Consider the following 13,573-nt stretch of genomic DNA (forward strand, 5'->3'; position numbering starts at 1 on the left):
ATAGAAGAAAGAACATTGAATCAAGGAAGGGGATGGATCAGAGAACAAAGGGGTGGAGAGGAAGAAGCATAAAGAAAATGAAAAGAGGGGGAAGAGGTGAGAAGGGAAAGAATATGGGTAGAGAAAATTAGGTGAAAGGGAGAAAGAGGAAGAAAGGAGGGGAGGGGAAATAATGGAATACATATGCAAAGTAAAAATCAGCATGGAAAGATGGGTTCAGGCATGTGAGAATTTGGGAATATTTACAGCCTTTGCACTTTTTTCAAATTCTGATTTCTGAGTAGTCTTTTTTGGTCATTTTTTTTGCATTTTCTGATTGGCCAAATACTTCCAAGTTGACTCTACATTCTCTGATTGGTCCAATGCTTCCAAGTTCTGTGATTGGGCTAATTAACGAGTTGCAGTAATGTGGTATTAAATCATCCACTTTATATATTTTAAATTTTTCATGACTGAAGTCCTTTAAAGCACACCTGAAGAGAAAGGGATATTGAGGCTGGCATGTATATTTCCTCTTAAACAATGCAAATTGCCCGACTGCCTTTTTTAGCCATAGATTATATATATCACCAACATCCTCCACAGTGCTGTACAGAGGCAATTTTCCTGTCACTAAACTGACCCTCAGAGGGGCTCACAATCTAATACCTAACATGTTCATATGTCTATGTATGTATCATGTAGTGCATGCCATGCTAGACAAGTCCATGCCAGGCGATTATCATAAAAAAAGTGTGATTAATCATAAGTAGCACATAATGGTTGACTCCAACATTTCAAGCAATACATAATATTCACTACACATTCAATATTTTAAAGTATGACTGCTAGGTGAGAAAGACCCTAAGAGAAGTGTGGGTTCCTAATTGCCACTGCAAGTGTCAAAACTGAACACGTTTTTATCTTCATATGTTACTGATATTAATGACCAGATGCGTATCTACAGGGGTGCACACATGGCACGTGCCCTGGGCGCCTCCCCCTTCCAACAACATGGGGGGCGCAGTGATGCATGATTATATTTACATCAGCTGGCCCCAGGAACTGCCGGGAGGGAAAGAGGCAGAGCCAGCGCAGAGCGCGTTAACAGCAGCTGCTGAAAGTGACGTGAGCTAGCCAGGAGGAAAGGCAGCCCTGTATGGTGAGAATATTAGAGGTCAGGATTCAAGGTGGGCCTGGTGCTGTAAGGGGAAAGCTCCAGCAGTATGAAAATCTTGCACCCAAGATGTGCCTGTCTTCAAGTTTATAGGGAAGGAGATGACGGTGGTAGGGAAGGAGAGGGCCCCCAGTAGAGGGAGGAAGGAAATAGTCTGGGCCCCCCTCTCATTTTTTTGTGTTAATTAAGGTTGGATGGCAGGTGGAATGGATGTCGTAGTCTTGGTTGCTCTGCCCAGGAGGGGTTAGGCGGGATGATGTTGCTTGGGAGAAGCAGTGAGGGGGCGCAATTTTTGTGTTTGCCATGGGCGCTATCGTACCTAGATACGCCTCTGTGAACCATTCACTGATTTCTATATAATACACGTCAGCTAAATTTATTTGCAGCTTGTCTTTGTTATTTGTGGGAAATATTGTCTGCATTCCCTTAGTACTGCCATTCATGCAGTGTTCTGCCATTTCAATCATTTATTCAATAAAGTCATCCACAGTCCACCCCCTGCCTAGTATTTGAGTACTTATTAAAGAGACTCCGTAACAAAAATTTCAGCCTTATTTCTGCTATACTATAAGTTCCTATACCTGTTCTTTTTTTTTTTTTTTTTTCTTAATCTTTTTATTTCAGGAAAAGTATCAAATAACATACATTGCAAAAAGAGAGAAAATCACATTTGGCTTATAATGATTGTTACATAGTCAATCGCGATTTAAACACATCAGAAAGAAAAGGATAACTGTTTAAGATTGTAAAGAGGCTGTTTTCTAGGTAGAAGAACATACTTAGAATCGCTGTACACCAGGGAGTTCAGAAATTTTTTTTTTCTAAGCTACAGTAAGCGTCTGAAAAGGAGTAATCCATTACTGAATTTACTATTTTCATATGATCCACTAGTGCCAGCTTTGTTAATCTTAAAACGTTAAAGACTAGAGTGATGAGCCCCAGATGACTTGTGATACCTGAAGTTTTGTATTATCGCCCCCCCTTCCCTCCCCCCACCCTCAGAACCCTCTGAATACGTCCATGCAGCCACCATGTTCCTATCAGCCTTTATATGCGTATATTTCACTATTGCAGAGAATGAACCATCAACAACCAAGGTCAGGTCAACATTGGTAGCTAATGGACAGACTAGCCACTCCTTAGTGCCAGTTCGAATTCCTCCGAGTGTCTGTAGAAATTCCAGTACGCCCAGGTTTTCTTATATATTTCGGGCTTATTTATTGCAGTAAATGATAGGTCCTCCATCAGCTCAGTGTTGTCCCATTCCCTAACTAGTTCTTCAATGTTTGGCAGTATAGCGCTTCCCCAGTGCCTAACTAGTAGACATTTGGCTCCATTGAGGATGTGCTTGACTACTGACCTTTTATAGCTTTTCATGGGCCATGAGTTGCAGTGTAGTATGTAAAATTCTGGGTCAAAGGGTGTCTCCCTGTCTGTTATTGCCTTGATAATCCTCTCTATTCTTTTCCAGTAATCAATAAGCATGGGGCAGGACCACATTAGGTGTAGCAGTGTACCCTTGTGTAAATTGCATCTCCAACAGTTATCATCTCTATCAGGATACATTGATTTAAGTTTCACCGGCGTTAGGTACCAACGGGTGAGGAGTTTGTAGTTAATTTCTTGTACTCTAGTTGCCCTAGATGATTTATGTGTATATATGCAAATCCTTGAGCGCTGCGTCTCTGTGAAGGGCCTTCCCATTTCCTCTTCCCATGCCTCAAAAAAGGGCATCGCAGGGGTTGCAAGATCTGAGAGAATTAAGTATATTTTAGAGAGGGTTTTGTCTGTTCTCCCTTCCTCCATGCATAACAATTCAAAGTCTGTGAGGGCTCTAGTTGAGGTAGGGCCAAGGCCCAACGAGATCAGTAGATATCTGTACTGGAAGTATTCCCACCAATTGAGATTTGCGCCTGTCTCCCCCTCCCTCAAGTCGGAGAGTGAGGCCCAGCTCCCTTGTTTACATATGTCTTTTAGTCTAATGTTTCTTGTCCTTCCGACTACAAGGGACGACAACAGCTCTCCTTTCCCCTCTCGGTTAGGGTGCGTGGATAAGGGTAACAAAGGGGATGGGAATGGAGATAGCCCCAGACGTTTATTTACTCTATGTGCGACCAGTAAGGTGATGTGTGACAAATATGGCAGGCCCCATGATTGTTTGGGTTTTAGTGTTGTCCACGTCAGATCCCCCAGTGGGAAATCTGCAAGGGACATTTCCATGTTCACCCACTGTTTATTTTGGCTATGTCTGTGCCAGTCTACTATACGAGTCAAGACTGCTGCCTCATAATATCTAATTACACATGGCAGAGCGAGACCTCCTTCCTGCTTGGAGCAGTATAGTATGTCTCTTTTTAATCTCGGAGGTTTGCATCTCCAAATGTATTTATTAAAAATAGATTGCATCTGTTGGAAAAAAGAGAGGGGTATATCAATCGGGAGTGTCTGGAACAAATAGAGGAGTCTGGGCATAACATTCATTTTTAAAATGGATATTCTTCCTAACCATGAGAAATGGGGAAGATCCCATCTTTTAAGGTCAGCGTTCAATTTCTGAAGCATGGGTGGAAAGTTATTTTGGTATAGGGTTTTGGGCGAGTCAGAAATGTTGGTTCCCAGATATTTAATTGCTTTCGTATTCCATTTAAATGGAAAATTAGCTTTAAGTGACTCTTCAACCTCTGGAGTTAGGCCTGCGTTATAGGCTTCGCATTTATCCAGGTTAATTTTGAAGAAGGAGACCTTCCCAAAAGTGCGAAGTTCCTTTATCAAAATAGGTAGGGTGATTGATGGGCTCGTCAGGAAAAATAGGAGGTCATCCGCGTATGCTGCTATCTTATGGTTGGTCCCCCCTATGGTGAGTCCTGTTATGTCTGGGTTATTTCTAATCTGGCTCAGGAAGGGCTCTAGGGCCAGTGCAAAGATCAGCGGAGAGAGAGGGCATCCCTGTCGAGTACCGTTTTTAATCTCCAGAGCTTCCGAGAATATGCCATTCACTTTGACTTTTGCTGTTGGGGTTGTATATAAATTTCCTATACATGCCATCATTCGTTCCCCCAAATTTATGTGCCCCAGTACCTCCCTCATCCAGCTCCAGCATACCCGATCAAAGGCCTTCTCCGCGTCAGTAGAAAGCAGCATACAAGGGATACCCTTCGATCGGGCATACCGGAGCAGACCGACCGTCCTTATGGTGTTATCTCTGGCCTCTCTCTAGGGAATGAAACCCACCTGATCCCAATGTACCAGGTGTGGCATATGGTCAGCGAGTCTAGTAGCCAGGACTTTAGCAAATATTTTCAGGTCCGAGTTCAGCAAAGATATGGGACGGTAGCTCCCACAAGCCGAAGGGTCTTTTTGGGGTTTTGCTATAACTGTTATATGTGATTCCAATGACTGTCTGGGGAGAGATAGCGTACCTCCTCCCTCCGCCAGGGCATTAAATAACCTGGCTAGGTAAGGCGCTAGGATCGCTCTGAATTTCTTATAATACTCGGCAGGGAAGCCATCCGGACCCGGTGCCTTCCCGGATTTAGTCTCCAAAATCACTTTGTGTATTTCTAATTCTGTGAATGGCTCCTCTAAGGAGGCCTTCATGTCATCATTTAATTTTGTCACATTTGCCTTTTCTAGGTATTCCTGCATGAGGCGGGGGCTAGCTTCCTTGAGTGTTCTGTCGGGTAATTGAGTTAAATTATATAGTTTATGATAAAAGTTTTTAAAAGTCTTGGCTATGGATTTATTTCTGATATGTTTTTTCCCTTGTGAGTCAATTATTTGTGAGACATAGGTGCGCTGTTGTTGTAGCTTTAGTGCTCGTGCCAGCAACCTACCTGATTTGTTTCCATGCATATAAAATGTATGGTTGCATCTCCTAGCAGCCCATTTGGCTGAATCTTGGAGTATCTTATTTAATTTGTGCCTAGCTTCTGTCAGATTTAGTAGATCTATCTCATTATGATGTTTTTTATGGATACCCTCTAGGACACGGATTTCCTCCAGTAGATGTTTAACCGTCTCCCCTTTTTCGCGTTTGAGTTTGGTGCCCCTCTTAATCAGGTATCCTCTAAGGACGCACTTATGGGTCTCCCACAATATGGGTGCCGAAACATCTCCCGTATCATTATTCTGGAAATAATTCTGAATTTGGTCAGCAATTTTAGCTTGGGAAACATCATCCTGTAGCATAGTTGTGTTCAGGCGCCAGGTAAATGGTGTGTCTTTTTTGGCTTGGCAGTTAAGGGTCACAGAGACCGGGGCATGGTCCGAGTAGGTGATTGTGCCAATTTCTGAGGAGATATGTTCCGTCAGTAGGTTGTGGGAGATCCAAAGGTAATCCAACCTTGTGTAAATCTCATGTACATTTGAGTAAAATGTGTAATCTTTATCTTGGGGGTGAGTCACCCTCCATGTGTCAACCAGCTGCCTCTCATGTAATGCCTTTTTAATTTTGTTTAATTTTGCATATGGGACACTCGATCTCCCATGGGATGTGTCTAATGTAGGGTTGAGAGCAACATTAAAATCTCCTCCCATGATCACACTTCCATCAGCGAATGAATCTAGTGCAGTTAAGAATTTTAGGAGAAATTTGTCCTGGTCACTATTTGGGGCGTAGATAGAGCATAGGGTGTATTTTTGATCCATAATAGTGCATTTCAGCATGACATATCGCCCCTGTGGATCTGATTGGACGTCAACTTCTACTAGAGGAAGTGTGCTACTGATTAGTATCGCTGTCCCTTTTACTTTGCCCATCTGCGTGCTGCTATAGAAGGCTCTGGGAAAGTGTCTGTCATAGAGCTTCGGGTGTGAGGGACCCTTGAAATGCGTTTCCTGAATGAATGCTATCTGTGCCCTTTGTCTCCACAGGTCCTTAAGCAAAACGCGCCTCTTTTCAGGCGTGTTGAGACCCCTGGCGTTGATGGTTACTGCCTTCAGATGTGCCATAGTGGAATTTTACTATTCATGGTGGCTGCATGGAATTGTCCCAAAAGCAAGAGAATAAGAAAAAAATAAAACCCCGTGTTTTTGTGTGCATCTGTACGCGTATGTTGAGTTCTCTGTACCTCCTCAAGCTGTACAGAGAGAAAAGTTAGAATGATGGTCATAGACCTAAGCATGACCTGCAACGGCAGGTCAGTCCTATGTGGGAATAAGAGAGCCATGACCCAGTGTAAGGGGTGGCGAACCTCCATCCCCCTCCCCCTCACAATGAGTTCAAAATGTTGCGTGACTTTCCTGTAACATAAAAAGGGCCATTTGAATGGCAATATGAGTGCTTACTGCATTTGAGCGGCACGCTGGAGGGTGACGCATTTCATAGCCAATGTAGTATCATGTGCTATGGTGTCAAACCCGTCTATCTGTCTTCCTATATGAGTATCTATGAGCTTCTAGTTAGGGGTTCAAGCAGTGTAAGAGACTCCACCGGGGTATGCGATCCCCCCTCCCACCCCTGGGATAATGGTATTTCTCCCTTATAAAGAGAAAGAAGGAAATGGCCAGGGGGCGAGGTCGATTGAAAAGCAGGGTAGGGAGGGAAGGAGAGGGCTCTGAGCATCTAGGGGCGACAGGGGGTCGTAGTATTCATAGTCCTCTGTAGCCATTTTAGACCACAGTGTGAGGTCTGCTGCGGTGAGGCAAATGTGGGCTATCTGTGTCGCCTCTGGTCTGGTGATCTCTAGGTAGGGTACTGCAGGTGGCGCCATTACAGAAGCATCCTCCTACTTCTCTCCTAATTAAAAAAAAAGGGGGGGGGGGTGTTTGTTAAGTGTGTTCAGTGGCCCGTGAGTGTCCCGAATTAGGTTAATATGGGGTCTATCTACGTTAGGGAAACCGTTTCTGAGGGTCTGTCATTTGGTCACTCCCCAGCTTCCATGGTTTGTTTCTAGCGAGACGCTACAGATCAGGAAGAGGGGGACCCCCTCCCCGAGCTGATGCTGCAGTTAGCTATCCATGACCAATGTGGTTTGTATTGTTAATTCCTATCCTCCAGTGTCATAACATTTCCACTTCTTTTCCCATATCGGTGCCAGAGGAGCCCACACAGTGGGCATACCCCGGCGTGTTGTCATGTCCGCCTCGCCATAAGCGACCTGACCGCCCAAGACCTCTGTCCCGAGCCGTTAGGGGGGCATGGCGCCACGCCAGGGAGGCCGCAACCAGTTTCATCATGAAACACCGGTCTCTCAGGTCATTACCCCTAAGCCAGCCTGTTACACATTCAACATATCAGTTTGTTCACAGTCCCCATAACAGTCTCGTCCCCCCCGACCACCCCTCCATTCAAGTATAATCATACAGAGCATATGCAATACATGTATTTGTGGATGTAAGATGGGTAAGGTTTCTTTATGGCTTCCCTGCAATAGCAGACCCATATATTTTCTCCTTTAGTTCTTCAGGTTTGCGGGATTAAGTCAGCGTATTGGTTATAGATAGAATCCTTAGTGATGAGAGGCAGATGCAATAGGGACAGGAAGCCCCATACGCTGGGTCTTTTATAAGGCTCAGTAGTAGAGAACTTAGGCGAATATAGAAATTGTCCCCATCACTCTCCCGAGACCCCCCTCCCTCCTCCCAGAGACTCCATGGTGGCCCCTGGTGCAGGATCCACAGGAAAACATATATAGTCTCCTCGGCGTATCAAAAGTAGGTGAAGTACCACATCCCCAGTGAAGATTAATATGCAAGGCCCCTTAGAAGTAAAGGATGATACTTAGCTGCGTGTAGACAAGTCCCAGTCCCTCCAGCGCAACACCCGTTCTGCTTAGAGATAAGAGACAGGGCCTCACTCCGCCTGCGGTGGCCTCCTTCCCGCGTTTTGCCTGCGTTGTCGTTGAGGGAGGCCTATGCCAAAGTTGTCCGGCTGCCAGTCGGGAAGTTCCACTTCAGGTATGCCGATATCTGTAAAAAGATCCGCCAGCTCCGATGGTTGTCTCAAAGTAAAGGATTTGTCCCCTTTCATTACGTGCAGCTGGAAGGGGAAGCCCCATTTGTATGTAGCACCTTCTTCTTGCAGTACTTTGAGCAGGGGTTGTAGTGCCCTTCGCTGTGACAATGTACTTGGCGCCAGGTCTTGAAAAAAGAGTAGCTTGCATCCCTCGTGCTCAATGGAAATGGCGTTCCGAGCTGCTTTCATAATTGCCTCTTTCACAGTAAAGTAGTGGATGCGGCATATCACATCTCTCGGGGGGTTCCCGTTCAGAGGCTGTGACTTCAGAGCTCGATGTATGCGATCTATTTCCAATGTAGCATTTTCTAGCTGCTTGAGAAGCTGGTTAAAGATGGCGACCATAGTTGGGCCCAGTTGTAAGGCAGCGACCGTCTCCGGCAGGCCTCGGATCCTGATATTACACCTTCTGCTTCTATTTTGTGCGTCTTCCATGTTCACCCTCAGAATAGTGTTGATTGTTTTCTGTTTTTTATTCTGTGTGGTCAGCGCCTGGATTTCCGCTCTCATAGAGGCGGCCGCTGCCTCCAAGGCCACGAGTCGGTCACCATGGTCTCTCACCTCCTCCTGCACCCCCAAGATTTCAGCATGGGTGGCTGAGGTGATCCGGACTGCTAGGTCATCAAGGTCCGCTTTAGTTGGTAGGCTGTGCAGGAAGTCCCTGATCTCACTCAGGGACTTAGCAGTAGCGGATTCCTCCGATGCTCTCTGCGGTGTGCCATTAGGGGAGGGCGCCTCCGCCGCCATTTTAGCCGGGGTCTGAGTAGCCTCGTTCCTCTGAAGGTAACGTGTAACTTTGGATTGCACGGCAGACGAGCGCTTTTGGTTTGATTCTGTTGTGGAGGTCCTCTTGGATCTCCCTGACATGTTCAGCTCTCAGTTTGGTTGATGGAAAGCCACATTTATCAAGATAAAGGGTGGAGGGATGCGGGAGCTCCTTCACCACACGTCCTCACCCGTCCATCGCAGACTCCGCCCCCCCTATACCTGTTCTAATGTGGTCTGTCTTACTGAAGCCTTTCCTAGTTGTACAGTGGCTGTATTATCTCTGTTATATAATCTAATCTTCTTTCCTCTGATGGCTTTGTCGGGCTCAGGCACTCAGGCAGGAATGTGTTGGTCTGCTTGTGATAGGATAGAAGCTATACACATCCTCTCCACGGCCCCCTGCAGGCTCTGTGTGAGTCACAGACTAAGCTTCTCTCAGCCTATCACATGCTGGTTAGCAGCCATGTCTTTTGTTTGTAAACACTGCCTAAAACTGGCAATTACAAGCCAGGATTGCAGCAGGGAGTGGCAGAAACAGCACAGAGGGGCCCAGGAGAACATAATGAATATAATGGTATGCTTTTTATTGTAAGAATTTTAGCCCCTCAATCGAGTGGTAAATTGGAATACTGAGAATTACGGTACTCTCCAATGATCGGTGTGCAGGCATTTCTATTATGTGATAAATTGATGAAAAATAAAGTCAACCAGCAATATAAAAACCTTAGGAGAGAGGAAAGAAAAGCACCACTGGTTTAGAATGATGATTTTTTCTATGTTTAGGTTAAGTAAGGGAAGACTAAAGAAAGCACTGCGGAAATGTAATTTGCATTGCTATTCTTGAAAATAGACTTTCATTAAATAGACCACATTCTGTTTGACCATAAATTGTTTATGAAAAGATTGTGATGGAAATGCAGCTTTGCACTCACCCCCCACCCCCCAGCCCCTAAATAGATGAAAACAATATATATTGGAATTCCTCCTGCTCTATAGTATTAGCACTGGATACATACAAATTGCTCCATCAGTTTATAAACAAATAATGTAGCAATTGTAGAGGCAAAAGGATAAAAAAAATATAATAAACAACTGAAATAAAGTGGTTTATTCAGCAAAAGTGACTACCGCTGATGACGCAGTGCACATTGGGCTTGATTCACAAAGCCGTGATATGCTTCGCGCGCGGGTTAACGCATGTACAGGTTTGCGCGCATAAAAGTAAAGAATTGCGCGCATTAACTTTCCCTGTTCACGCGCTAAACCATATGTTAGCATGTGAGCGGGGAAGTTAATGCACGCAAACCTTTACTTTTATGCGCGCAAACCAATACGCGCGCTAACACGCACGCTAAGCATATCATGGCCGTGATATCATTTATCACGGATTTGTGAATTGAGCCCTTTGTTTAGCATTACTTGCATTACCTAGTAGTAGTAGTAGTAGTAGTAGTTACTATGATAATGCAAAGCAATCTGTTACACTAAATTACATAATATCATGACCCCCTGCAATTTTTTATCAGTCTAGTATATGACACTACTTCTTTTTGAGTATTTGAATGCCTCCTCCAGCAGTGTGAACCCCAATTCACAAAATTAGTATGGCCATGTGTGGATGAATATGCCCTCATATGATAATTCCAAAGCACACAGGTTTTGAAATGTGCATGTAAGCCTAGGGATGGATGGAAAAGGTGATTTCTGATTCAGGTCAAAATTCTGATTTCTGCCAATACCGATTCCACGGATTTCCAATTTCCTGATTTCCTTTTTGCAAGGAGTCTTTTTTTTTGTCGTTTTCTGCCTCTCTGATTGGCCAAATACTTCCAAGTTGGAGTATTGGACCAATCAGAAAATGCAGAATGTTACTGCGGTGATTGGAACACCACAGACATTTTAGACCAATCACAAGAGTATCCGTGTCTTGTGAATGGTCTAAAATTACGCAGTAATCAGACTTTCATGGAAAGATTCTGCATTATCTGACTGCAGAAACTTCAGTTCCGTAAAATTCAAATGAGCATCCCTATGAAGGAGTCAAGTTTTATTGAGGCAACACAAGATTATAAAATATTTAAATACATGTATAGTGCCATATGGGTTTTACAGTGGACATGTAGTCATTTTATAATTATATTTCCATCAGTCAGTCCTGCTGAATAGTGATGAAACCATCACTTCACAAGCAACAAGGTTCACATCTGTAAAAATGAAGGCCAAAAAATAATGTCCCTAACTGATCAAGCAACTGACATGGTGAGATATCAGTTGACAGTTTTAGTAATGCCTTCCTTCTGACTATTCACCTTTTTATAGCATGGTAAATGAAAATGTATGGTTTAAAATAGAGCATTGGAAATCTCCGGTAGTGCATATCTTTAACCTAACTTTATAACATTTTATGGCATTACAGGGAACACAACATCCTGTCATTATTGACATAATTTACAGTGTAAGGCTCAAAAGTCACCAGTCCAAAGACTTACCTTGGGATTCCTCCAGCCCACCGTAGCCCACGAGGTTCCTGGCATTCTGGCCATCTCCCCAGTCATGCTGGCAGCTCCGGTAATGGGCTGTCTTCAGGCGAAGTCGTGCATGCTCACCCCCGCTGCATAACCATCATGCCAGCCGCCATAAGAGTCTTGTGCAAACTCAGTTCTGAAGTGCACAGGATTCTGGGCGGCTGGCTTGATGACGCGATGGGTGCTCAGTGAGAGTGAGCATATGCAACTTCACCCAAAGTTGGCACATTACCAGAACCACCAGTGGGACCACGGAGGGGGCTAGGAGGATGCCAGGGACGTCATGGGCTATGGTGGGCTGGAGAAAGCCCCAGGTAAGTCCCATTTGCTTTTGTAGGACACCACTCAGGATCCCTTTAAAGCGGAACTGAAATAACCTTTAAAAAATAAGGATTTCACTTACCCTGGGCTTCTGCAGGCCCCCTGCAGCTGACCTGTGCCCACGCTGTCCTGGACTGATCCTCCGTTTCCCCGCTGCGGCTCAGTTTTCTTCACGCAAGTGAAAGCTGACTTCTAAGTTGACGTCCACTGCACCCTGGACACGCATATCATCGTACGAGTTCCCCTAGTCAGGAGCAGTGCAGGTGCAGTGCACTCCAACTGCGTAAAGTGACAGTGAGCCAGGGCGCAGGAACGGAAGATCGTATGGTGACTTTTTGGGCAAATGTCAGCTGCAGCGGGCTGACAGAGGCCTCAGGTAAGTGAAACTCTTATTTTTGGGGGTTATTTCAGTTCCACTTTAAGTGAGTGGGAAGATCACCTATTCTCCCAAAGTGCTCTGGGGCAGAAGGCTGTGTGACATCATAGTCTAGGCTAAATCCAGATTTCAGCCCCTTGTTTGATTGAGTTTGGCACCCCTGTTCTAAGCAGCGATAGACCCAACAACTAGGAACCATCTAGCGTGTGTACAAAGTGTTAAAGTGCTGTAGGGATTAGATTGTAAATTTATCTGAGAGACAGTTGGTGGTGTGACAAATGTACTCTGAAAGAAATGAGGAAGATGTGAGTGCTATATAAATAAAAACATAACTACATTTATAAATAATAATAACAATAATAGTAATAATAATCAACAAGATGAACATCTGTGCCGGCCATGTTTGTAAAAAACCTTTCTGTCCTGCTAGAAACAACCACACTGTAGCAATAATTATAAGGCATTATACGCATTATACAGAATAACAATAAAACCTACATTCTTATTTTACTTACCACTGACAGCAACTGTAATAATGAATGCCTTTCAGGGCCGGCCCGCCCATGAGGCGGGGTGAAACGTTTGCCTCAGGTGGCACTTCTGGGGGGGCGGCACCCGCCTGTCCGTGGGTGTGGAGGGCCGCCCGAGCTGGAGGGGATAGCGGGCAGGAAGGGGGTATTGGGCCTAGCGGCGGGGAGGGGGGGGGAAGGGTCGGACCCCCCCTCCCTCGCCTGGGTCCCCCGTCCTCCGCTCCCCTCCAGCTTGTTACGTCGCTGGCTGCAGCTATAAGAGGCAACGGGCGGGGATCACTCACCCTTCCTCGTTCCAGCGTGCGCTCCATTGACGTCACTTCCTCAGGCGTAGCAGGAAGTGACGTCAGTGGAGCGCAGGCTGGAACGAGGAAGAGGCAAATGATCCCCGCCCGTTGCCTCTTATAGCTGCAGCCAGCCAGCGACGTAACAAGCTGGAGGGGAGCAGAGGACGGGGGACCCAGGCGAGGGAGGGGGGGGTCTGACCCCACTCCCCGCCGCTAGGCCCAATACCCCCTTCCTGCCCGCTATCCCCTCCAGCTCGGGCGGCCCCCCCACACCCACGGCTTGGGGGGGGCGATTTCTTTAAAGTTTGCCTCAGGCGGCAAATGGTCTAGGGCCGGGCCTGATGCCTTTTTCACAATAACTGTCAGTAAAAGCCTATCCTGAGTTTATTGTGTTGGAGGATGCTTACTTAGGTAGTAGCAGCTTATTGTAGCCTAAAAAATAAACAGGCCGAGAACATTACTGCAGAAGACAGAAAAATATGTGCCAGGAGCAGAAAACATGTTATGTATTGCATCTTTAAAGATAAAAACAGCCTAGGTAATATCACAATGCATAAATCTCTCCACTGAGAACTCATTGGTTTAACCTTTTTCTGCATCCTCAGTTATTGCAAAGCCAACACAACTACCTAGATGTCATTGATGTAAATTCTTA

This window comes from Hyperolius riggenbachi, chromosome 6 (genome assembly GCF_040937935.1).
Source record: "Hyperolius riggenbachi isolate aHypRig1 chromosome 6, aHypRig1.pri, whole genome shotgun sequence".
NCBI lineage: Eukaryota > Metazoa > Chordata > Amphibia > Anura > Hyperoliidae > Hyperolius > Hyperolius riggenbachi.